This window comes from Syngnathus scovelli, chromosome 22 (genome assembly GCF_024217435.2).
Source record: "Syngnathus scovelli strain Florida chromosome 22, RoL_Ssco_1.2, whole genome shotgun sequence".
Taxonomy (NCBI): Eukaryota; Metazoa; Chordata; class Actinopteri; order Syngnathiformes; family Syngnathidae; genus Syngnathus; species Syngnathus scovelli.
Window position 1 is genome coordinate 4,072,234 of NC_090868.1, and position 27,493 is coordinate 4,099,726.

Below are 27,493 nucleotides of genomic sequence, written 5' to 3' on the forward strand. Positions count from 1 at the left end.
AGTTAAATACAACTGAACTGTATTTAAGCAGTGAGCCTTTTACGTAGCATAAATATTTTCCCTAAACGTAATCATAGTAGTAATTCTTCGTAACACCAAACCAGACCTTACACATCATCACTTTTAACGTCTGGCACAGATGGATTTAATTTTGAAAGTGTTACCTACAGCGGAGTGTTATTTACTAATGACCAAGTATGTGTGTTTAATGACTTGGGAGTGTAAATATTTTGGTCTTCTCACCTAAATGTCAACCTCCTCTCTCGCTCTATATATATATATTATTTTTTTTACATTGAAATTACACTGACCTTGAGGTTTGATTGCTGAAGAGGAATGAACACAAGTCCCCGTCTTCATCGCCACCTTATTTTTAGTGCTCTTTTTATCTCGTTATAATTGGCTTATTCCCCAGAGGTATTTCTTCTTTTATTATTATTTTCAAAGACGATTCCTTTTATTTTACTTTTTTTTTTTTTTCTTCACAAAGGCTTGTTCTATCTTATTTCCTCCCAAACACATTGTTAGCGCCGCTCTTGATATAGTGTACCTATTATAGTTCTCGGCCATTCGGCTCTCATCAGATGAATCTAACAACGGGCTATTTGATGCTTCAGGGGAGGATTTATTTATTTATTTTAGTTTTATGATATTCAGAACGGCCATGCGAAGGCCTTCGGGATTTATCCTGCATGCCTACAAACAGCTGGAAGCCCGCAGGTCATCTGACCCTGGCTCTATCTCGGTTTTAATAATTACACAAGACAGCTAATAATGAATATTTAAAGAGTTTGCCAAACACGAGGTGTAGATTAGATGAGGCCAGTCTGATTGAGCTATATATGTCAAACATGAATGACTTTATCGGCTAACAAGTGTGTTATGATTTGATATCTGAGCACATAGGTTAATTAATCTACGTTCCTCGTTGTTGTAAATTTCTGTTTCTTTCAAAAAAAAGTATTTAGACTAGTAATACAGGTTTTGTCTATGGGTCTAAAATGTAAATATTTTGGAGTCATCTATTATTTATTTTAACCAAAATTGCAAAACTCAAAAATCTATTACAAAATATTTATTATTATTATTATTACTGTGAAAAGTGTTTTCTTTCTAGCTTCCCTTTTCTAACCTTTAACCACATTTTGTCGAGCAATAAACTTGCCACATCAAGTGCGAAGAAATCCAAAGTGTGAGAAGTTGTCAGGTCAGCACTGTCTACTTGTTTTGCATCATGAACTTGCTCTTCCTTCTCCTAATGATTTCTCAAAGAGCCCAAATACATTTCCCCAAACCTAACCCCCCCCCCGCTCCACGAACGGGCACGGTGCCTTTTAAACTCAGCAGAAAATCTATTTACCCGCAAATTAAATCCGTGAACCAGCATAGCCCAGCAAACCCAGAAACTGGGCAATTACTTGGAAAGCGCAAGGTAGGGGAATAAAATCTGGAGAAGGAGGGGTGCGTCCAAAAGTTTGGGGTGGGAGATACTCCAGGGGCGGTTCGAGGAAGGGATGCGCTTGACATGTTACAAGAAAAGGGCGGGATGCACTTCCTCTGTTAAAGTGAATCAAAAGTACAGGGGGGGAATAATACTCGAAATGGAAGAGGGTGGAAAGCCTTGCGGGTTTGTTACATCATGGAAGTTGCGTGTGTGTATGCTTGAAATATTGAGCGAGCGTATCCAGGTAGGCAGAATGGGTCGCTATCCTGTGGGAATTTCTTTGTTGCCTTTGTTTGGAGTGAAAAAGTGAAAAATACCATATATGCAGCATGTCACCTAGTTTCAAGGAGGTCTCCGACGATCCAGATGTGCAAATGTAGATCCCGATGCGCCTCGGCTTCAGAGGAAGCGTCACCAACATGGAGTCGACAACCGGGATAGCGGTCGCTGAGGGATTGACAGAACCTGTTGTACTAGATGGTTAAAAGAGAAGGGCGCAGTTTTGATAATGTTGCTTTCGGTGTGTGTGTGAATCTCATGGTGACACTAAAACAACACTTTTTTATTTTTATAAAAACATAAATTAATCACATTTGAGACATTGAGAACTTTTCGTTAAGTGATAAAAAGTTTTAGTTCCAATTTTGGGCAGTCAATTATTGTACTTTCTGATTCACTAGTGTAACGCCCATTTCCAAGATGGCCGCGCCCTTGACCCCATTTGGCCCCTCCCATTTCCAAGATGGCGGGCCCCTTGAAACTTTGCTTCACCTGCAATAAACATGAATTAATCACATTTGAGACATTGAGAACTTTTAGTTAAGTGATAAAAAGTTTTAGTTCCAATTTTGGGCAGTCTATTATTATATTTTCCGATTCACTAATGTAACGCCCATTTCCAAGATGGTCGCGCCCGTGAACCCATTTGGCCCCTCCCATTTCCAAGATGGCGGCGCCCGCGAAAACTTGCTTCACCAGCAAAACATCGCCGAAAGGGAAGTTTAGAGATTAATAGACGACTCAAACTGTAAGTACTGTCTACATGATAGCTTAAATGAATGTTAGTTATCATCTTTATTGAAAAAATGATAGATTTGACAAACGTTTGGAGTAAAATCATTGCCAAACAAATCACCAAAATATCTCTATGATAGTTCTAAAACTTTAAATTACACTCACACAGGTGCCAAAATGGAGCTAGCTTGTTTCATTATTATTATTTATTACTATTAAATAGCATTTTTACACATATTGTCGATTCAGCAATGCAATTTAACAAAATAGTCTGATCTTATCATCCTTAACAAAAGATTGTCATTAGCTAGCATATGTGAAAATACATTTGTGAAAATTCAGAAACAAATACTATTACGACATCTTGTCAAATTAGAAATGCAACTTTTGGGCTTCAGAATGTTTTAAGGAGCGACGTGGATCCGGTCACAAGACTTTGCTTGACCCAATTGCAATCGAAACGGAGCAATGCGGTAATATGATTGTTTGCCTTTTTCACTAACACTTCCAATTCAATCACTTTATTATTATTTATTTTTGATTATTATTATCATGGCAGTGTATTGCGTGATATTTAAATATATATATTTTCTGTGAATTCACCTTGACAATATCATTTCTATTTGCAGAGCAAAACAAGTACAAGAAAATACTAAAAGGATCCTAATGGCTTTCGTGTTGATCTGACACGTCTTCATTCACTCCACAGAGCAGCAAAAGGAAAGCTCGGTAAATGCCTCACCCGCCCGAATTCGGTCCCACTTGCTGCTTTTGAATGGACTGAAATTGCATATCTGCTAACCTAACTGCCCCCCATTCAGACGGCTTTTGACTGTAATAAATTGCCTCCTGAATTGCGGCTTCATAAATGCCTCTTAAATGGAGATCAGACGTGAGTCTGATGATGTTTTAATTGTAACTTGCAGAATGTATTAGCGGTGACCTACAGCTTTTTGTGGCAGCTTCCATTCAATATGTATGTGCATCCAGACACCTTTGGGTTTAGAAAGGTTAATTAACCTCTGGTGGTGGACCTTTCGTCTGCACTTAACTTGGTCTATGTCCTGATAGTACCATTAACCCGTGCCCTAGCCTCTTAACCCCCCCTCTATCATTACCCACATAAAACCCATTAAAACTTCCCATTGATTTTCTTTTCACCATATATCTTGGATATTTTTCTGTACGTAAAAAAAAAAAACATGTATTAACCGGGAGAAAATGATTTAAATTCCGACTTTGTGTTCTCTTTAACTTTCCAACGATAGAATATTGAACTGCTATGAATTCTGATATTTGACATTGCAATCCTCTCTGTGTTAATCCCGCCCCCCTTTTGTTTATATGTCCTTGAACGCATCACATTCAATGCTGGAAATTGCCTGGAGTGGCGCTAAGTGCTGTATTCACGCGGTCACTTACCAATTGTTTGCTGCGTCGCCATGGCAACATTGTTGTCATTGAGCATTTCCGTTCTTCTGGCTCAAATTTAACATTTGACAATTTGAAGAAAATACTTTTCCCCCAAATTATGTTGAAAAATATATAAAAATAATGAACGACTATACATTTTTTTTCTCACAATATAAATTAACGTGGATTTTTTTTTCAGAAAAATCTCTCAATTAAAATCCTGGCAGAGATGGAAGGGAAGATATGAAAATGAAAGATGTCCATGTGATGGTTGTGGGCTGGTGAATGACTTGAGGAGAAGAGGCTAATTATTTTGAAGGGTATTAAGTCATCAGATTTACTTTTATCTTGATTGCATTGTGGAAGTCGTGCATAATTAATGGGGTAGAGCTTATTAGCAAAAGATGATTAGGCAAATTACACAGGTGTCGGGTGCATTTTTCATGATGAATTTTGCTAGGACAATCCTGGATTTCCCATCTGTTCTGCTCCTATCACAATGTCACTCCAGGGGAAATTAATACGACGCGATAAAAACAAACTCTTTTCCAAAATTAGTTTTAAATTAAACCTGAGCCTCCACACTCGAACATAAGACATTCGGTGTTACTGCTTGTCTTTAAAAGAAGAAAAAAAAATCACAAATAATGTGAATTGAATCTTTTTTTTCCAGGCTCAAACCTTGAAAAAGAAGCTAACCATTTGAAGTATCTCCATCCATTGGTTTTGTGATGAAGTGCTGCAACCATAAATGAAAATACCAATCTGTCCTTGTGAGGTTCTTTGCAGTTCATCGAGACACACGTAAGTAGATAATAATTAATAATTGTTTGGAAAATGTTATTTTGATGCTAGTTATTAGCCATCATGCTATATATGTTAGCTTTCAATAGCATCTGTATATTTTTTCATGCAATATCTTGAAGCATTGATCTATCTATCTATCTATCTATCTATCTATCTATCTATCTATCTATCTATCTATCTATCTATCTATCTATCTATCTATCTATCTATCTATCTATCTATCTATCTATCTATCTTCAAAAATGTTTTAAAAACCAAGTGTTTTGGACTTGGCAGCCCAAAATTACTCAAAAACCATTTGAATATCTTTGACACTTAAATTTTTGTTGTTGTTGACCAGTGTCTGTCTACATGTGTTGCTCCACCATGTGGGTTCAAATATCCATCGAGTTAAATCATTATAACACAAACACTCACTATTTGCTAGCCAATATATGGCGTTTTGCATTCTATGTTAGCATTAAGCTAAACAAACTTGCTAGCTTAAGCTGCTGTGTGTTAATTTTCAAAGTTTCCTCGAGTCACTCGTATTTCAAGGAACTATTAAATCGGTATGCTAAAGAGTCTCGATGTTTGTTTGAACGTTTTCCCTTCAAATATTTGGTTGAAGTCCAAACAAGTTTGTGATCAAATAAACATCAGCACCAAATGCACATTTTAAGTCTTACTCGTTCACTTTCTTTAAAATCCATTACTCCACCTTTAATTATGACTGACCTTTAAATGTTTCCCAAAAAAAAAAGCACAATTTTATTCACTGCCGCTGTTTATAACACTCAAGCCTTTTTAGTTCTTTTCTTTCTTTCGTTCTATCAGCGCCATAAACGATGCTGTAACCTTCATTTTAAGCGATTCGTCTCTCGGAAAAAGCAGCCTTAAAAGCCGCCATAAAAAAAAATTAATAATTGCTCTTACAAAGGTTTTCCACTCCCCTAATTATACATTGGCACATTCGGAGCTTTTTGCTATTGTCACAGACATCATTCTGACGCAATTGAGACATTTAGCGGCGTGCTTCCACTTGAAGGATTACAACTGGAACCCGCCGCAATCATTGTGCTAATCAAAACCATGCAGTAATCACAGCCGCCGCGGGAAAGTGAGAAAGATTCAATCAGACCTAATTTAAAACTCTGAATGCATTTGTTTGCGGGGCGAGTCATAATTATTGGTTTCATTCGCAGTGAGCAAACCTCATCAAGCGCTTTTATCGTTTCGGGGGGAGGCGGTGGGGGGGGAAAAAAAGAACATCTTTACCGCTCAGCGCGACCGCCGTGTTTTCTCTTGGTGTGGTCCTGCATTTATTGGGGCTCCCTGCGGATTACTTCAAGGACCCCCCTCAGATCATTAGGCTCTCTGGCGGCTGGGTTTTCACCCCTCGCACCTGTGAACCCTCCTTATAAATTCTTTCCTCGCACCCTCCAACAAGCTAATCAGTCATGCTGTTTGAAACAGACTCCTCTCAGTCTTGTTGTTTTTTTTTTGGGCGAGTTTTGGGACAGCTTGATAAAAGAACATGAATTTAATATGTGGTTTGGCAATCAAAACAATAAAGGAAATAATATGGTGAAATCAAATCAGCAGTTTGGCAGATGGTGAACAAATTTTCCCCAGAAAATATTTATTGCCACTCCAAGTTTATTGTCAAACTAAAAATATAACACACGGAATTACATGGGTGTTTAAAACAAACCACATAGCTTTAGCTTTATGCTAACAAACAATACAAAACTCGATAGGTGCGCTTATGAATAGCATCAGTGTTGTGCTTTTCGAAAAAAAAAACTAATATTCAAACACAAACAATGACTGACAATCTCGTTACACTGCCCCCTTGTGGCCAGGTTGTGCACACCAAAAGCAGCAGTACAATGGCCATTAAAATGAAGCAAAAATAGGGAATTAAATGTCAGAAGTGTATTTTTTATTGTACCTGTGGCTAAAAAGCAAAGCGTGGAGAGTCTCTGTCATGGAAATACTCAAGTTTAGTTCTTGAACATCAGCCGGTTTTCTCTTCCAAGGAGTTGGTTCTACTGCATGTATGAGGGTCAATAGCTTGAGTATACGCCAGGCGGTAAAACTTCCAGCATCTAACTCCGATTGCAAGTTCGCTGCAGTTCGAGTGTGCAGATTAGATTTCATTAGGATCATCAGGCATCTGGAAGGGGAAGATGACAAACTCTCAGGACTGTTTTTTTCAAGGGGGGGGGCTGTCAGGTGTCTCCTTACAAACCCCCCCCCGCCCCCGTCTATTTTTTTTTTCTCAGAGTCACATCCGATAATGTAGCAGGGTAGATGATAATGAGCAGGGTGACAAATAGAGAGAAGTTTGAAGGATGGCTGAGTGGACAGACGTGTGACCTGGAGAGGAGAAATTGGATTTGGCTCCTGTCTCTTGGCACTTGGCAGAAGGGTGGCGACAAGCTCGGTAAACTACCTCCTCACATACACACGCATACACATATGGCCACCTCCCCTCCATGCCATTTCCATTTCATTTCCACAAAGCATGAAATTAAAGCTATTTATAACCGGCTTGATAATTACATTATACTTATTCCATCACGATTAGGTTTCTGGTTTTTATGATACAATGTCACAGTTTTAATTAAAGCGTCTCTGCTTCACTTCATTCGCCCTCTCACAACTTAGCTTAGCTCGGACCACCTGATGACATACTTTTACCACCGCCAGCTGATTGACAGCCGCCGAACCAGCCGCGATTACACTTGTAATCGGTGTAATTTGACGTCCACATACTGCCGTTTGATTGCGGGGGCGAGGCGAGGCCTTAAGGCTCGGCGTGTGATGAAGTTTGTCGTAGCATGTCACCTTTAGGATGTCTCACTTTAACGGCTAATTACATTACCCGAGCCGCACTGGTTGAAAGTGCTGGATGTCACCTTGGAGGAAGGGATGATGGAATAATGGAGTCCCCGAGGGTGGAGTAAAAAGAAGATCTCACTTTAGAGGGAATGATGCAGGGGCCACTTGGACATTTTTCAACATTGAAAATAAAAGCTAGAAAAGCTACTTTAAAATGTGTGTCTATATATGCCGTATTTTCCGGACTATAAGGCGCACCGGACTATAAGGCGCACCGCACCGTCAATGAATGGCCCATTTTTAAATTTTGTCCTTATATAAGGCGCACTGGACTATAAGGCGCACCATTAATGCATCACGTCAGATCTTTAATCCAAATCAAATCATTCTCTATTTTATCTTTTTTATTTCCACTTCAGACGCAACAAATTACTTTGTAATCACAAAATAATGATCCATAGTCTTTTTGATTCATGATTCATAATCGTCAGCGGGCCACTTATGATTGATTTCATGACACAATGCTTCAGGACAGTTTAAATTTAGGAATTTGGTCCATATGTAAGGCACACCGGACTATAAGGCGCACTGTCGGCTTTTGAGAAAATTTTAGGTTTTTAGGTGCGCCTTATAGTCCAGAAAATACGGTACGTAAAGAATGTTATATCTCAAGACACCATTGTGTATGAAAACATTTTAATTACATATCATAAAATATCAGTGTTAAAACTGCAAAATGTTATATTTTTTTCAGGCTGCCAAAAAATGGCTGGTGGGCCACAAATGGCCCCTGCACCATTTTGCCCCGAACTATACTTTCACTGAGACCAAGTCTAAAATTGAAAAAATGATTGAAGAAGCTCAACAATAACTCGGCTCTAAATAAAAAACTTTTCTTGATTAAGGTGTGCATTCCCGTCTCGACGGATTTTGATTCCGATCTCTGTTTGTGCACTACTCCGTCCTCCTTCTTTTCAACACGTCCACTTTGTGTTAAGGCGCCACGTCTTGGCTGGAGGGCTGCTGGTAAAAAATAAAACAAACAAACAAAAAAAGAGCCCTAGGAATGCTTCGCCGATGGCGTTGGCTCAAGGCGCGAGACCACCCCGGATGCTCATTCATGTTTCATTGTGAAGTGTAAATGTGTCCCACTCGAGTGAATTTTGGAAAATAGTGCACACCAGTAATTAATACCTTGTGGATATTCGCCCTGCCCGTCCCCCTTATTTTTTTTCATTTTTTTTCCCCGCTGTTGATTGACTAAATCATGCAAAACACTCCTAATTATAAGACTCCCCACAGGATGATTTGTGTCTCGGAGCCGACTGCAAATGTCATGCATGAGTGTTTGCTGCGCCAGTATTGACTGTGCCGGAGACAGATGGGATTGAACTTTGTATGCAGCTCCTCATCCAAATGAGCCGCCTGCCGGGCCACCTAAAATGTTGTCGGGAGACATTTATCACCGCGCTGATATTGGCCTTTCAATAAAACTCATGTAATGGCCAGTTAGTGTGCCCCCCTTTTTCCCTGTAATTGATATAATAGAGAATATGATTTGACTTCAATGCCGAAGTGTCGCTCTGTCACTTTTATTATTGTTGTCAATGGATGGCTTTGGTTATTTTTTCCGAGGCTACAGCTTGTTCCGGTGAACGATTAAATGCAGCCATCATAATAAGATAAAAATAATCAAAACAAATACGTAAAAATACTGTTGTCAAGGGGGTGTCCAAACTATGGCCAATATTTGCCGGCCCTTTCCAATACTAATGTTTTTAAAGTCACAGGAAAAATGTCAAAATTAATTTACCCAAGTATGATGAGACAAATTCCTACTTCTCGAGGAAAATGAAATAATCACTGCACAAGTGGGGTTCAGTTGTTTTTAACTTTTACGCTCAATTTACAACTCGAGTTGATTTGACGACTAAATCTTTTTTTAATACGGCATATAATAAGGTATATTTCGGTATCTTTGGCAAATGAGCTGACTCGCTGTTATTTAAACAGCACTGACGCCGCTTTGATCTAATTCCGACTTCACTTGCACCGAATTAAACATCGAATCATTAACATAAACTATTTGTTGTCTTTGTTATCGTTTGCTTTTCGCTACGTGCGCATTATATGCAAATAAGTGGCATAAATTATAAGTGCGAACACCAAACAATAAATAAATGTAGATTAGAAGGATTTGTGGAGTTTGAGTTTGCGTACCATAAATAACGTAGCGTAGATATTTTCAGGTGTAAACATGCTAGATACAAATTAACTATTAGTGATAGTAGAAAAATATTTCGGAAACATCCGCCAATTGAGCGTTCGGATCGCAAATTCGATTATCATCCACTAATCGATCGCCAATTACCGATTATCTTCCGCTGTAAGGTTCCATTTCCGCCCTGATACTCGGGTGGAAATTTATTATTGTTTGCTTTAAAAATATGCCGCTCACATCTTCCACTGAGCAGGGAGCAAACTGAAGAGTAAATGTAAAGTGTAAATAGTACACATGGCCTTTAAAAATCAATGTTAAGGTGAGAGTGCTGGCGCTCCTTAAGGCCAGGACAGTAAAGGTTGCGCACCTCTCGGTTGGCAGGGCGCTGTTGGTTCTGACAGTCCCTCAAAGCACCGCTCCCCCAGTGGCGAAGCAAAACACCACCAAAGGTTTTCGCAAAGCGCTACGTCTGACCTTTTCCCGTCCACTCGTTATGTGGCTACGTTTGTGTGTATTTGTGCGAATTGATGACGTTGATTGTTGGCCGCGGGGTCACGAGTACAAGTTTTAAGAGTCAGTGTCGCTCCGAGGTGAGGCTTTGTTGCCGATGTTTTATTGTGTTGACACTGGGGGGTTAATTATCAACAACAGTTGCCTGACCTTCTCGCACGTCTCAAAAATGAAATGTTGGGGCGTTTGCAAAAACAACCTCGACGGGAGCGCAGTCCGTAAATCATGTCTCATTGCCGGCAGCTGCTATGCAACAAACTTTTTGCACCGGGATTGTTTTTGAACTTCCAGTTTCAAGGTGGCTGAAGGCAAGGCTAGCAAACCCCAACCTTGACTTCATCAGATCACAACATATTTTTCCCATATGTGTTTGGAAGATTTTCTGATGAAACCAAGGCTGTAAAAAATGAACAGTTCGGGAAGGCCAGAGAAATTGGAAATCGGGTGAATCTTGTAAAGCATATAGTATCTTTAAATGGTTCTTTTGTTTTTGTAGAGTTTGAGTCTAGATTAAAGTGACAAAAAACATACCGTACCATATTTTCCGGACTATAAGGCGCATCTTCAATGAATGGCCCATTTTAAAACTTTGTCCTTATATAAGGCGCACCATTAATGCATCATGTCAGATTTATAATCCAAATCAAATCATTCTCCATTTTATCTGTTTTATTTCCACTTCAGACGCAACAAATTACTTTATAATCACAAAATAATGATCCATAGTGTTTTTGCTTCATGATTCATAGTCTTCAACGGGTTCATGACACAATGCTTTGGGCCAGTTTAAATTTAGGAATTTGGTCCATATATAAGGCGCACTGGACTATAAGGCGGCTTTTGAGAAAATTTTAGGTTTTTAGGTGCGCCTTATAGTCCGGAAAATACGTAACTTTCAAAATTCAAGAGAAAGTCTCTAAAACTTTGAAAAAGTCAAAGCATTTGAAGATAAGTGCTTAAGAAATAGACAAATGACAGAAGGAGTTTCTGTTTCAAGCTCTCATAAAAATCTGACCACAGCATCAAAGTGCCATATGAGACAATCCGTGTTCAAACGTTCTCAGTTTTCCCAGCGCTCCAGAAATCCAAATCCAGCTATGGATTTAGTGTTTACTGAAATGAGACTCTTACAAGATATTAGAATATATGAGCAGACCCTTTGTCATTTTAAGGATTCCCACAAGGGGAGGTGGTCAATAGGTAGTCATTGTCCGGAGCTATACATTGAGAACATGCGATATTGACTCTGCCGGAAGAACTGTGGAGACATGAATATAATGAGAAATCAAAGCGCTCTGAGGCATTTATCGTCTTTGACACGGAGTTCAGCATAATCCTAAAATCAATAATTCCGAAGGATTGACTTTTACTCTCTAATGATATAGCTTTGACCACACCGGATTCCAATTGTTTAAATATTTATTGCGTTGTCAAATAACTGTCTTTGTTCGGACCTATTCGCACACCCGCACCTATGGACGATTTAACCTAACCTGCATTTTTTTTTTCCCTGCAACTTTTGATACAGAAGTGTGCAAAACAAAAGTGACAATTTGATCATGAGCATGTTGTTCGACGCCCCCGATCAATGAACCAAATTATCTGTGGTCTTAGCAATTCATCGTCTCTGACGTGGCGATAAAATTAAATCAAATCCCGTTAGCTTGATGCTAACATATAATGCAATTCCCAATAGACTGGCTATCAGAAATTAGCATAGATGTTGGGTTATTTAGTCTCTTAGCAGAATCACTCCTTTTACAATGCTAACACACAATAGCTAGGCTAACGATAGAAAAGGACTATAATAAGATAATTATAATAATTATAAAATGATTTTAATTCAAGTCAGGGTTTACCCATAAAAAAATCCAGTTGGAGGACAGACTAAAGAAGGTCACAAGGCCATCAGGGTACGTTCATAGAGCAGCTCGTATTGATAGTATGGGGAATATGATCACCTTTAGTCTGTTCATTTAGGCAATAGAAGGAGGGTCAATACAGGGATACAGAGGGTTGTGTAAGGGATCCTGACATCTCTTAGCGTCTCCCCTCTGTATCCCCCATGCAGTCTGCCGCTCTAATCGGTGAGGCAGCGACAGCCATCCTGTCTTACTGCCGCTTTGGCTGCCACTCCAGCGCCTATCGACGGGTGTTCAGGGCGGCCGAGCCAGCACTTCTTCTCCAAGCGCTGGAGTCAGGCCGTCTGTCCGGTTTTTTAATCCAAAAAAGACGAGGGGTTCGATAACCAAAAATGGATCGGGTACAGACGTCGTCAGACACAGAAGTTATCAACCCCGAGTCTCTTGAGAATATCGAACCAGCTAATTTTGTAGAGGGAAATGTTTTTATTTGATAAACAGTATATTTTTTATTTTATATTATATATTTATATTTTTACATTTTTACATTTATATATTTATATATTTATATATTTATATATTTATATATTTATATTTTTATTTATATTTTATTTATATTGTACAGCCTTGATTGTGACCATGTCGGTATCTCAAAGCATCTTTCCCTATTGAAATCAATACAAATGCCATGATCCGTTCCAGCGCACGCCTTAAAATTGTAAATTATTATAGTAATAAAAAAAAAAAAGCATCTTATAGTATTGGAAGGCAGTATAATGCATAAATAAATATGTTCTAGACAAAGATTTTGATAAAACACAGAAGGTAAATACTAAAGATGCAATAATAGTAGTTACATTTTTTGTAATACAAAAAAATCCAGTCAAGTCAACAAGAAATGATTAATTTGTGGTAACCAGGCTTGAAATCATTACCATCACAACTCTGCAGGTGCCACGGAAACTGGACTATTGTCACACCCTTTTTGCACACACTCACACATCCGCCGTCACTTTAAACATGACTGCACTAAAGCCGAGGTAATGAGTCCCAATTTGACTCAATTAGGCGCTGTTTGTGTTGATGGTTATTGAGTGTGCGAGCGTGCACGAGTCGGCGTGCGTGTCGTCGGTCTCGCTTGGCCGTCCCTCAGGGACTCCCCCGAGGCCACAGTGTGGATAATTAGAGTTCATGCGAGAGGGTTAACCCACCTCAGTGGGCGCGGGAGAGCAAGACAGCTCTGCTGCTGCACCTTTAGCTTTTGATGTCTGGCCGGCTAGCTACCTGAATGTCAACCAATTGGGACAGTGCAAGGACTTGACATTATGTCTGCGGGTTATCATTATGGGTCTTTTTTTTTTCCTCACCTGATCGATCGGCTCTGGTTTGCCGTGGCGCTTGTGGGGCTAACTGTCACTGCTAGTTAGGGATTGACCAGTGGGTATCATTAACAACGAGAGCGCCTGCTCGGGGGAGCCTTTGTTGTGTGTAGCGAAGAAGCCGTGCCTTTCTCTTTTAGCCTCCTGGACTTAGTTGACCTTTCACTTAGGGAGCAGCTGGAGCCAAGAGATATTTAATTGAATGGAGTCTTCAGATGTATTTTGGAGAGCGAGAGACGAAGAGATACGGGCTAGCTCAAGTCTCAGCAAGACGCGGGGGGAGAGTTTGCTTGACCTTCAAAGCCTAATTGATAGGCTTTTCATAGGCCTTGTTTGAGATGTGCGTGGTCCCTGTTGTTCCGTAGACCCTTACAACTCTTGCACAAAGTACAAAGTCAACCACAGGTAGGAAGCCCCCAGTGGCCCACCGCAATCAATAGCAGCCGGCTCGGCTAACGAGAGGTTCAGTCACTCTCCGGCTTTCGCAGGCCCCATTAGCAGGCGGCGCCCGGCCTAATTCGGCAGCTCTGACTCATTAGAGCGGAGAAATACAGGGGGAATGGCAACATTAGGAAATAGCCTGAAGAAGGACCGGGGCAAGCCCAAATTAGGAAGTAACACGGCGTGTCTACTGCAAGATTGCATCACTCGGTGGAGAACTACCTTGACTTTCAATTTAGACGTACTGTAATCCCTATTCCATCGTTGAGGTTACATTCCCGCGAAAGAAACACCCTAAGTAGATACGCAATGGTATTGATCCGTCGGTGTTTACGAACAAAGAATCGTATCAATAATAATCTCCGAAGATGTACATTATAAATTGAATTTTCACTTTCTGTAGGCGTAAAAAACTGGATTAGATGATGAAACCAAGATGTATGTTACGACAATACTTCCTGTTTTTGTTTTTCTTCTTTCAAATTTACATTGTCTCAAATTAGTGTGCCGCCATCTAGCGGTTGGGAGTGGAAGCACTACTAATATGAACGAGTTAGACTAAAATATTTTTTAATGCACAAATAAATTGGACTGAAGCATTTCCCTTTATTCACAGAGTTCTGCCAAAATATTCGGGGTTTTTTTTCTGTGACTTTTGGTGACAAACAAATGCAAATAAACAGAAAACCACTTTCTCTCAGCGGACGTAACAAACTCATGTCAAAGCAAAAGCCACTTTCCAGCGCTTCATTCTCTGTCTCTACTTCCCGGCCTCTCCTTTTGCCGTTTATTTTCCCTCGCTCAACTGTGACAAAACATCAGGACAAGCAACACGAGAATACGCAAGGGATGAGCGAAAATGTAATTTCCTTCACGGCACCAAACTGCGACGTTTAAAAAAAAATGTTGAAAAGGGTGACGGGGGAAGATTCAGACAGGCCTTATTGTCTTTGAAAAGTAATTTAATTAGAGCTTTACACACACACACACACAACACACACACACGAGCCAAGAGGGACACAACTTTCCAGCTTTGGACGTGCAGCAGATTTCCAAAGGATCATGTACAGAGATCAACCGATAAGAAGCTAATTTTGTGTACTTATGGGAGCAAACGATCTCCGAGCTCCCCTCTTTTCTCCGCCTCCCCCGGAATTCCTCCAGCCGGGAGGATGAAAGCGGCGAGCGGAACCCAGATCTGAGGCTGTTTCGGCCATTAATACTGATCTCCAAAATTAAAGATTTATACCACTTGATAGAGCTCCCTCGCAACGACACGCACACAAGCGCTAATGTCGAAAGATGGGGAGGGCTGGCTTTCCCCTTGAAGGCTTTCTTTAAAGTGTTTGAATGGGGAAGAGGGTTCGGTGGGAAAAACACAATCATGAAGAACCACTTTTCGGCTAATTGGAATCTCTTGAATGCGTTAACAGTGAATGATGTTTAATTTGGGGGAAACGAGTGATCTTACCAACGTTGATGGGGAATTAAAAGGAGATGGGCAGAACTCAGTCAGCCCCGAGAAAAAACGCTTCATTGTCTAGTTTAGTGCTTTTCAAGCTATTTATACTGAGGACCATCTAAAAAAATACGTAGCTCTTCAAGTAGCAGCGTATTAGCATAAAGTAGCGGTCGTCCTAATTCCCTAGTCGGTTTAATTCCGAGTATGCGGCGCCGTATTGTTTTTTTTTTTTTTCGAAAATTACTTTTCCACATTTGTCATTTTGAAAGCCCGAGCAGATGTTGAGCTACTAATGAACAGGTTTCTTCAATCAATGAGAAACTTTGAAAGACAAACGTGATTACCATCTGCCATTAAGAATCATTTGTGTCTTACCCAATGAGGTTTGACTCGTTCGGGGTCGGTCACATTATCAGTCTTATCCGTTTCCCTCCGAGCATATTGAGTCGTTAGAAAATCAAGTTCATTTTTTTTAAAACCTCATCCAAAGCATGCAGCTTCATGAGATGGAGAAGTTGATGGGTTCAAACGCAGAGCGAGTGAGATTTAGAGGCTAAGTAGTCACCTATGGCAAGTCTGACTCTGCTACTGCCAAATGCTGAAATTGGAAGGAATCACACTGAGCTTCTCCGTCTGCCAGAACACATTTATAATGTTAATTATGCACGATTTTTTTTTCCCTTTTCTTTTTTTCAAGACGGTTCATGAAATGTTTCCAGGGGAATTAAGGTTAAGTACATGGGAGCGTATCAAAAAATTCAATATGCTCTTCTTCCTTCACTACTATGTTCAGTAAAATTCCGTTTTTGTGAGAAAAAGTAATACAGTGAAAATGGACGATAACACTCTATTGAATGCAGACCCTGTTGAACTGATGAAAGGAGTGAGTGACAACTATGGAATCACAAAAGAATAATCAAACACCTTCAGTTTTGTGTATTTATTTATCCCTATAGAGAAATTAATCAACTCAGGATGAAAATTAAACACCTCCAGTTTTGTGTATTTTTTATCCCTATAGAGAAATTAATCACAATTCAGGATGAAATAATCAACTTTATTTATAGAGCACTTTAAACCCAACTGTAAAAAATCAAACATATCAAAACAATTAAAAACACTGACAAAAAAAATAAGGGGCTCTAAACTCGCGCTGTGTGGAACGCCAAGGAATAAAACTAGATGACATCTGCTTTTCGATACTGCTAACAATTTCTAAAGCAAACATAAGTTGTATCGCTATGAATTTGGTCGTTTTGTTATTATTTCCACTTCATGAACACACGCTGTTAACTTTGAGGCACTTGTGTGCCCGCAGATGGAGCAGCAACGGAATTTCCTCTCACATGGCCTAATTAGAGCTCACACCAGGACCGTAAGATGAATGGTTTATTCATTATCCAGAGGTACATTTAATGGGCCAAACTCATTTAAGCACTCATGATCAAACTTGGCAACGGCTCTTATTACCCCACTGTTTTGATCCTTTTGAAGGACATAAGTGTGAGTCGAGTGAAATCCAACAAAGTGGCAGAAATGGCCTTTGATTAAACATTGAAAAGATCGCCTTTCACTTAGAACACAGCCGTCTCTGTTCTGATTCTATGGGGTCCCTCGAGTCCCCTCGCGCTGTTGTCCAGTTGGAAACCTCTCCCAAGGGTGGACGGCACCTTTAGTTTTTTCCCCCGAATCTAATCGCAGATTACTTCAAAAGGACATCAACAGAATTGATATTTATCTTTTTTTTTAGCATGGTGGGCAATGGGTTTAGTGTTAAACTTTAGCTGAATCTAAATAAATGTATGAACATCTCATATTGTATATATATTATAGGCTACACAATAACTGATGAATAATTCGTTTTCAAAACAGAGACTAATAAAAACAGTTCATCGGTTTAAAGTCCGTTTTCCAGGCACCGCTGGGTTGGACTGGGTTCTTGATATGGCTTTCTTCCACCGGGAACGGTCCATGGCCATCTTGTGGTTGATGCCACGATACACTAATAAAAACAGTTCAAATATTTAAAAATGAAATAGTAAAATCAAATATTTAAAACCCAAAATTATTTTTAAAAAATTAATGGTAATAAAAATTGCTAACATTATCTCTATTTTTTAAAAGTGAAAATTTGAAATTTTGGAATTGCCACGTGAATTCGATGCACGATTTGTCTTCGCGGGCCGCCTAAAATAATATGGCGGGCCGTATCTGGCCCCCAGGCCTTGACTTTGACACCTGTGCTATAGATGAGTGTTTAATTTATTTCAAATCAGGCATTTGGAAAATAATAGGCTGAGTGTAGTGGTTAATAATTGTTAAATCACAGCCGCAAATTGATACTCTGGTCTTTTGACTTGATTGATAATTGCACGGAAACCTCAAAACCTCCAGTTTAACACGAGCCATTAAAAAAAAAAGTTCTATTCTGTATTATATGTGATGTAAGTCTGCTGTTCAGTTCCCCTTCAGACACCTTTTGTCTCCCACACAGTTTTAATGACTTGGCAAAGAAACTTTGTGGCTGCAAACAACAACTCTTCAAAATAATAAATCACAAGATTTCCGCTCACGATAATTGACATTTGACAACATCATTTGCATAATGATTCAAAACAGCCTCCAGGGAGATGTTTAAGAGGGGGGAACATTATGGGTGCGCTAATTAGTCATCGCCAGTTCCCCAGCATTGTTGCCGTCGTTAGTCGTGGTGAACTAACTTGATCAGACAACCATAGCTTTATGACAGTAGTCATCACTATTCAATCATAATTATCGCTGCTTTTCCTGGGTGGCTGAAATTACCGGGTAATAATGTGCCTGACAAAAGTTTGCGGTGAAGTTATATTCGGAATGTATGGCCTAATTATGCGGCATACCGACAAGCATGTTTCAAAGACGTCAATGACAAACCAATTAGAAGTTAACCGCACTTAGCCGATACAACAGATGGGAATCTTTGGATCTGAATTTGGTAATGCACATTTGGATTTTTGTATACCGTATTTTCCGGACTATAATGCGCACCTAAAAACCTAAAATTTTCTCAAAAGCCGACAGTGCACCTTATAGTCCGGTGCGCCTTAAATATGGACCAAATTCCTAAATTTAAACTGGCCCGAAGCATTGTGTCATGAAATCAATCATAAGTGGCCCGCTGAAGACTATGAATCCTGAATCGAAAAGACTATGGATCATTATTTTGTGATTATAAAGTAATTTGTTGCGTCTGAAGTTGAAATAAAAAAGATGAAATGGAGAATGATTTGATTTGGATCAAAAATCTGACATGATGCATTAATGGTGCGCCTTATAGTCTAGTGCGCCTTATATAAGGACAACGTTTTAAATTGGGCCTTTCATTGAAGGTGCGCCTTATAGTCCAGTGTGTCTTATAGTCCGGAAAATACGGTAGTCAACATTTTGCTTTTCTGGTCAAAATACAAAATAGTGCAAATGTTAGTCGAAGTTACAATAGTTTGATACCAACACAGTCACTCACCCAGCTCACAATTAAATCTCATTTGAAGCATTGTTGGAGCACATTTTAGATCACCGGCCTTATTCCAAACAATACGAGGGTACTTGTATTCGCGTATGGCATTTAGCTACAGGAGCCTCTTTGTTGGAGACGAGTGGCGGCGATGAAAACATTCAACCTAATTGGCCCTGACATCTCTATTTCACCTCATATTTGTGTTTATTGTTATTTTCTCTCAACCGGGAGCATCGGCGTCTTGATGCTTTGAGGGCCTCCATTATGGGTTTGTTTTGTTGGTTTGCGTGCGTGTTGACTGGAGAGGTACTCGGAACAGGAATTTTTATGTCAACAAAATGAAAAGGTTAAAATAAATAAAAGGGTTAAACTGTTCATGGATGCTTTGATGAATGTTTCGTGGGGGTGGTCCTATCTTATAGAAGTGACTACCGTATTTTCCGCACTATAAGGCGCACCTAAAAACCTCCAATTTTCTCAAAAGCCGACAGTGCACCTTATAATCTGGTGCGCCTTATATATAGACCAATATTGAGCCACCACAGCAGGCGTGTCCAAATATATGGACTCATATATGGACAAAGTTTTAAAATGGGCCATTCATTTAAGGTGCGCCTTATAATCCGGTGCGCCTTATATATGGACAAAGTTTTAAAATAGGCCATTCATTGAAAGTGCGCCTTATAATCCGGTGCGCCTTATATATGGACAAAGTTTTAAAATGGGCCATTCATTGAAGGTGCGCCTTATAATCCAGTGCGCCTTATAGTGCGGAAAATACAGTAATGCAGCTCTGCTTACCTTTTGGCTGACGTGGCAGAAAATAGTTGCCCCGCTTATCTTCCAGGTCACGGAGATAAAAATTTGATTTAGGGAAAATATATTTCTTTCAATCCTGAATGGCTTTAGTTACCGATTTTATGAATCAGTCTTCAATCAATTGAGACCAAGTTTCTTTTATGTTGACTGACCAGACATCCTCACCTACTAGTAATTGTTATTTACCTGTTCCAGCAACCCATAACCTATATTACATTCCCCTCCTCTTGCTTTTCTATTTGTTATGATTGTGATTTTGTCTCCATTCCATATCTGATTGCCTCCTTCCTTCCCTATAATTTCACACTGAATATTGGAGCACCAATGTACCATTTGCGCCCCATTTGGTTCCTCCCCGTTGCTCTAAATGAGAAGAGAAATTATTTGAGGAACCTATTGAGAGAGACCTCCAAACATGAATGCGCTGGGCTATTTATACTTGAGCAAAATGTGAAGGCCAAGTTATTTGTTGGGGTTAAGGAAACATTACCATTGGAAAGAGCAACTGCCAGAGAAGCTGTGAAATAATTTCCTGTCAAGGGCATAAAACGCTTCTCAATTGAGGTAAACATTTCGAGTTTCAAAAGCAATTTATTTTCTAACAACTGCTGAAAGCAGACAACATATCTTATGTTCCCTTCCCTTGAATTTTCATTTTGTGTCCCCCCACCCTCACCCCCTCCCACCTCCTTCCTTTCTCACCTTCCCCCGTGTTTCACAAGTTAGCGGGGTCTGGAGAATGGCGGTGTTAAATTGCTTGGTTTCTGAGTGGATTTGGATTAGGGTCAATGCAATGAGTTATTTGGGGGGGGAAATGCCTTCACGGCTTTCCACTGATTTTTCTTTCCTCGTTTTTCATATCAATAATGACTACGGGGTGAAATGTTGTCTGGAACGGCGTGTTTATAACCACAGTCTCCTCTTGTGTTATTGGCCATCATATATGTGACCAAACTGCTATTTATTTTATGACTAATTGGATTCTTATCACAGCAGCCAGTGAATTGTTAGAACTCTCAGTGGGGAGCTTGGGTTCGCTCGCCGCATGACATAAAAACATGTATGTTGTTGAAGAAAAACAAGGCATGATTAGAAAAAAAAATCTGTCAGAAATCTGGTGGCAAATGACAAACAACCAGGGTCATTTGTAGCAAGTGACAAGTCACATTTATTTATATAACCTTTAATCGGGAAATGTCTCAAGGGGCTTCACAGGCCAACAGATCACAAATAATAATAATAAAAAAAAATCTCAAGGTCTAAACGCCCTGGTGTAGGAAAAACTCAAAAAGCCTATTCGAGGTTTTACGAGAATCAGTCTGTATCTTTTGGGTCTGGCCTTGTCGTGGCGAGGGACCTTCCAATGATCCGGAGATCGTTACCATTCCTGGTAGGGTCACTCTTGGCAGGTCGGAGAAACCTTTATTGTTACGTAACCCATCATGGTCATGCATACCCTGACCAAAATCAAAAATCATCAGTCACCAGAAGATAATCACTCTAGAAAATCTCTTTGCATAATTGTGATCATCTTTTTCATTGTCCCAAAACTCATACCCCGTTTGAGGTACATGGAACCCATCATGGTCATGCATACCCTGACCAAAAAATAAAAATCATCAGTCACCAGAAGATAATCACTCTGGATAATCTCTTTGAAGCATAATTGTGATCATCTTTTTCATTGTCCCAAACCTCACACCCCGTTTGAGGTACATGGAACCCATCATGGTCATGCATACCCTGACCAAAAAATAAAAATCATCAGTCACCAGAAAATAATCACTCTGGATAATCTCTTTGAAGCATAATTGTGATCATCTTTTTCATTGTCCCAAAACTCATACCTCGTTTGAGGTACATGGAACCCATCATGGTCATGCATACCCTGACCAAAAAAATAAAAATCATCAGTCACCAGAAGATAATCACTCTGGATAATCTCTTTGAAGCATAATTGTGATCATCTTTTTCATTGTCCCAAAACTCGAGGTACATCTCCCTCAAGCTATTCATATTTATGTTCGGATCTGTTTATTTTTCTCGGCGATGCTATATGGCTTGGATAGAGGTCAAATCTTTCCCCATTTCACCACCTCACAGTTGCTTTAAAATCCTACTTTAACACATTAGACTTCCCATTTCACCCGGATAATTGCACAATTATTCTGCTTCACTCCCCTAAAAAATCCATTCGCTGGTAATTGGTGTGTTGGGCAGGGAAGTGGGGTGGGGTGACGCTACCCAGAATCCTCTGCGATGAGGGTCCGGGGGAACAAATGCAGATAAGTCAAGCAGAAAATTTTTTTGAATCTCGCCACTTTGCGAGCGTTTTAATAGGCTTCATCAGACTCCTGGCTCGTAGCTTCGCCACTAACCTGTTATCAATACGGAAAAACGTCCGTTTTTTTTCAATGTCGGAATGACGAGACGCTAGCTAACAGGTGCTCAGCCCGAGGTGAACGGTGGAAATGAACCCATTATTGGTTCCTCATAGAGCTGTTACATACCGCATTGTTGCGGCTCGTGACACGGCGTTGTGCGGGTAAAACGCCGGCGCTCAATTATTAGCTGCGAGAGACGCATGCAAAGGCGCACAATGGACAAAGAGGCTTCCACTGAGCCTATGAAATAACCTTGATAAAAGTAATTGAATTTTTATTGTGATAAGATTAACCGGTGGTAATTGCGAGCGGTTGGAGTCTCGACGCGGTACAAAAGAAACATACTGTACAACACTTTGGACATTTTCCGACTGTTGGATGTAGAGAGAGGGTTTCAAAAAAAAAAAAAAAAACAAGTGATGGAATCAAGTCTGAAATCAAGAACTCTTCAGCCAGCCGCTATGCATGTCCTGATTACCATACACGCTCGTACGGTCCTTTTTAAATGTGCTGAGATGGGCTTTAAACAAGATTCAACACTTGAAACCCCAGCAGACTTAATTAAGGGTGGGACCTTCTCACACATGCAGAGATGAGCAAAAGGAGAAAGGAAGAGAAGATTGGATGGGGGGGGGAGAAATACGGAGATAGCAATACGGAGATGGGGATGTTTTCGTACACAGGCCCGAAAGTACGAGGGAGTTCGATTCCTGCCGACGAGCAAGCGGGACATTGTTTACCCAGACTACCAGCATTTCCGCACTATAAGGCGCACCTAAAAACCTCCAATTTTCTCAAAAGCCGCCTTATAATCCAGTGCGCCTTATACATGGACCAATATGGATTCGTGGATGAGGACTAATTTATTAAAGTAAGTTTTACGTGTTTATTTTGTTTGGCGTGTAATATCAACGTTTGACCAACGTTGAGTTATTGATATATTGTTATTGTTTTCACTATTTTGAGTGTTACTATATTGTGATTGCATTAACGTTTGAGCAGTTATTTAGTCTATGCGCCCTATAATCCAGTGCGCCTTATAGTACGGAAAATACGGTAATCAATTTTTTTTACTTCTAAAGGTTGGGTCTTCTGTGAGAGAACCAGACACAAACTCCCAGTTAGTTCTACAAACTGCCTGAACTATCAAACAATGCACTGCTAAGGTGCTGGTGGTGCTGGGGGGGGGGTGTACCCACACCGCATGTTTAAGCGGCCCTGTCTCATTTCCATACAGCTTTAACATGTTTCCAAAAGATATGCATAATTACAGGGTTTGTACATAATTGCCCGAACACATTGCCGAGAAAAAGCCAGGATTTTTTTTTTTTTCTTTATTGCATTGGCTGCTGGAAAAACAGACAGTTCTCCGGGTCTGAACAATTAAAACAATGCGGCTTTCTTGGAAAGGAGTTTCGCTCTCATTATCGTTGTTTTTTTCCCACCTGTCAGAGCGTTTACCAAGGCCTCGGAACCTTGGAATTGAAACATATTCATATTTTGTTTGTGTTTGCCCTTCCCTGCACTCTCGCCGAAACACATCAGGTTTAGGCAAAAAAGGGAATGTAAATAAGATGCGGTCTGCGGCTGTTTTTCTTTCTCCGACGCTGCGAAACGAAGCTCGCGAGGCGTCTTAAGGAATCAAAGGAAGTCGCAATGGAGGGAGTTTGACTGTGCCAAGACTCTCCTCACAGGTGCGCGTATTCATTCGCCCTGATAACAGCCGAAATAATTCAAGTTGGGAACTTAAAACAGAACTACTTATGAAGCGCTCCCTTTTATTGAAGCCACGTTTCGTCTAATCCCGTTCTTGACTATCTTTCAAGCGTTGACATGACACATATGGGCACGGGAGCAGGTATGCCTGTGCTTCAGTAAAATGTCATGTTGTTGAGTGTTGTTTTTCAGAGTGCTCCAGCTCACTAATAACCTCGGCATCGTGTATCTGGGAGCGTTGCTCCTGCCCTAATGGGCAAAAAGCCTTCATCCTTTCAATCTCTGTCACGGTAGAGAAGTGGCTATTACCCAAATGCTGGTAAATGCCGGGCTGGTAAAAGCCTTTTCGTTCTTTTGAAAGCACTTCCTTGGTGGTTTTACAGGCCACCTCGTTCTCCGCCACATCCGTCAGATCATCATCACGTCAGCTAGTGCGGCAATCGGCGATCTCGTTGGTGAGATTGACGGCTTTCTAAATGGTCACTCGGAGAGACCAGCGGCGTGCTTGCAATTTCCTGGCTGTCTTTCACTACAGTTTTTTTTTTGTTTTTTTACCAAACATTACCCGACATTGTTTTTTTTTATGGTCATTTAACAAAAAAAGAAAAATCCCAGTCTTAATTCACTGGAAGTTCAATTTTATTGACTATAGGGATTGGACAAGACAGGACAGGATAGGACAGGACAGTACAGAATAGGAAAGGGTGGGTTAGGTTAGGTTAGGTTAGGATAGGATAGGACAGGATAAGATAGGATGGGATTGGACTGGACGGGACAAGACGGGACGGGACGGAACAGGACAGGACAGTACAGGACAGGACAGGACAGGATAGGACAGGATAGGATAGGATAGGACAGGATAAGACAGGATAAGACAGGATAAGACAGAATAGGACAGGATAGGACAGGATAGGACAGGATAGGACAAGATAGGACAAGATAGGACGGGACGGGACTGGACTGGACTGGACTGGACTGGACTGGACAGGACAGGACAGGACAAGACAGGACAGGACAGGACAGGACAGGACAGGAAAGGACAGGACAGGACAGGACAGGATAGGACAGGATAGGACAGGATGGGACAGGATGGGCAGGGCGGGACAGGGCGGGACAGGACGGGACAGGACGGGACAGGACAGGACAGGACAGGACAGGACAGGACAGGACAGGACAGGACAGGACAGGACAGGACAGGACAGGATAGGATAGCATAGGATAGCATAGGATAGGATAGGATAGGATAGGATAGGATAGGATAGGATAGGATAGGATAGGATAGGATAGGACAGGATAGGACAGGATAGGACAGGATCGATCATTTCATATAGCAATCATGTAGAACAAACTTGATGTGGACCACTTTCATGAGAATTTTGATTGTAAATATTATCCAGGTTTATCATTAGGGATAGTCAGGCAAGATTATTTGGATAGAGTGAAACTTCACAAATTAATCAGGGAAACAAATGGCAGTGAACTAAATTGAACTGTTACACTTATTGGAAACGTAGCCTAGCTTGTTTGTCCTTCGTTTAACAAAAAAAAAAAGTTGTCTCGTACCGCCGCCAGTTCCTCTGTAGATGTTTGATGATACTTTATTTTTAATTATTTTTCAGGCCACAGTTATTTCTCTTTGAGGGTTTACACTGGGATTAATTTTTCTGAAATGTCACGGTCAAAGTGTGTGCGGCCCAAATTGGTCTCTACTGACAATTGGCAGACAGTGATTGCGCTTGGCTGCGATGATGTATCGATGCGGCGGAAAAGACTTCTTCATCCCAGAACAATATACACCACTCGCGGGACAGGAGGGGGGCCGGAAAAAAAAAAAAATACACCCCTTTACAAGATAAAATTACTTTTTCCTCCAGGAAGTCAGAAAAATGATCGGAATAATACACCATTCACGGTGTCAGACGGCGGGAAGTGAAGGAAGGCGGGCATGTTTTATATGCATTCTCATACTTGTATACCCCTGCTGCTGACCAGTGCAGAAAACCCAGGTATCCCAATGTTTAAAAAATAACACCATTATTGGTGCCTATTGAATCGGGTTGCAAGCAATGCAACTTGTAACAGATAAGGACCTGATGGAATCTGTCTTTGCTCTATCTGAGCCAAAATGGTCTCCGTATGAGTCAAATGGAGGCGCCGCATTGACAATTTAAATCGAACAGCGCTTTGCAGGCAATTCACCCTGTAATCTACATGCCTCTCTCACCAGCTGGCCCCGGCTAGATTGCATTTTATACACAAAAGGCGGCCCTTTTCCTTATAAGACATGTATTCACTCCCAATCTAATAAGGTGCAGAGATTTACAAGTGCATCTACAACAACCACCGAAAAAACGGCCCTAAATAAAGTTACATCATTTTGAGATTCATTTTAAAGTCGTTTTTTTCACCACACTAGAAACTTTTTAATCCTTCACCGACTTCATTTCAATATATCACTTATTAGTATGACCAATTACACTGCCAGGGTTGTTTTGCCTTGCAACATTAATAGATGGTTACTTTACACTGCACAGAATTTTTTTTTTCGAACGGAGCAGGTAACAAATCCAATATCCCCCGCCTGGTTGTATGTCAATATGCCCCCCGACAGTTATAAATCACTTTCACCTACAGCATGCTACATTAAACATATACAATAAATGTACACGCAATCCGCCCTTAACACGTAATTTGTTTTTCTGGGATTGCCGCGGGGATAACACCGACTTCTGACCTCTGCAGCCTCGAGATGGTCCCTCAGTAGCCTCTCTTTCATGAATCTTTTAGACCAGGAGAGGCTGCGGTTCAAAGTTTTCTGTGAACCCAAGAAATAATAAGCTCCCTGATTAGTGTGTTTAAAAATACCCCTGGCCGAAAAAGGCTCCGGGTTGACTTTTGAGTACTCGCCGACCATTTACATGCTGGGAGGCTGCCGATGAGGACCTTCTATCGCTGGAGGCGATGAACACATTGCGCTAGACGCAATCTGCTGATGGATTGAATGTAAAAAAAAAAAAATCCTGACACCTCAGACCTCTCTAGGCACTTATTTAGGGCCGTCTGATTTTAAAGAGTCGGAAAGATGTTGCGCATCGATACCGGCTGGCATTCACAATGCTTCCATTTTCAGATATTGCATGATCCAATTAAGATCTTGGGAAGTTTCCCCTCCACATACGAGACGAAGAACAGCTGAAGTCAGTTCAAGATAGATTTCATCAGTGTTCATGAAGTCGAACTACTTAATGAAATATGTGGCGTGCCGTTCGGTCATATATTTCCGGCACGTTTATTCAAAAATAAAAACTGGTTCTTCTGGTTTGCAAGTGCCAGAATTCATCCAATTATTTTCCACACTGCCTATCCAGGAAAGGGAGATAACTCTAGTTTTTACTTTTTACTAACTCTAAATTGGGCTGTTAGCTTTTTCAACATTGCTGGATGACGGTAAAAGGTAAACAAAAAGACCTGCAACAACCCTTGACTCAAGTTTTGAGACTCCTCTGCTTCTATAAATGAACTTGAAGTGACTTGATTCAAGATTTTATGAAGGAATATGTCTCAGTATGTTTTATGTATTCCGGATATTTATTGAGTTTCTTGTTAACTGAATTATAGTTCAGGAGAGTTTTTGTTTGAGAAAAACTGGCTTTTTACCATCTGTGACATTGTTCCCATGTAGCTATGAGCAGATGCTGC

General features: G+C 40.5%; 1 protein-coding gene across 3 annotated transcripts in view; it reads left to right on the plus strand.

Annotated features, from left to right (window-relative positions):
• The first annotated feature begins 2,379 nt into the window (after positions 1-2,379).
• lmo3 (LIM domain only 3) overlaps positions 2,380-27,493 on the plus strand; it is an 80,061-nt gene continuing 54,947 nt past the window's right edge. For 2 of the 3 annotated variants that reach the window (XM_068649616.1, XM_049761462.2), the window contains exons 1-5: positions 2,380-2,471; positions 2,857-2,931; positions 3,088-3,187; positions 4,071-4,191; positions 4,545-4,675. The gene's annotated coding sequence lies outside the window, so the exon portion shown is untranslated. The remainder of the gene's footprint in view (positions 2,472-2,856; positions 2,932-3,087; positions 3,188-4,070; positions 4,192-4,544; positions 4,676-27,493) is intronic. The other variant, XM_068649617.1, reaches the window with a different exon arrangement.